Source organism: Falco biarmicus, chromosome 3 (genome assembly GCF_023638135.1).
Source record: "Falco biarmicus isolate bFalBia1 chromosome 3, bFalBia1.pri, whole genome shotgun sequence".
NCBI classification, from domain to species: Eukaryota; Metazoa; Chordata; class Aves; order Falconiformes; family Falconidae; genus Falco; species Falco biarmicus.
Window position 1 is genome coordinate 92883441 of NC_079290.1, and position 205 is coordinate 92883645.

A 205-nucleotide genomic window follows, 5' to 3' on the forward strand; every position below is an offset into this window, starting at 1 on the left:
TTTAGCAAGGGTTACATTTCTTGAGTAACATTCATAGCTAATAACAGACTCCACAAAACCACCATAGTCAAGAAATAAATGTGCAGTCAGAGTAAAACCAGTCCTCTAAGCCTAAAATTAGAAAATATTCCATTCTTCTAATTTAATCTTTTTTAAAGTAAGCAGTTTCTATTGGGGTAAATAAGGTACAGATGTGTTTAATCAC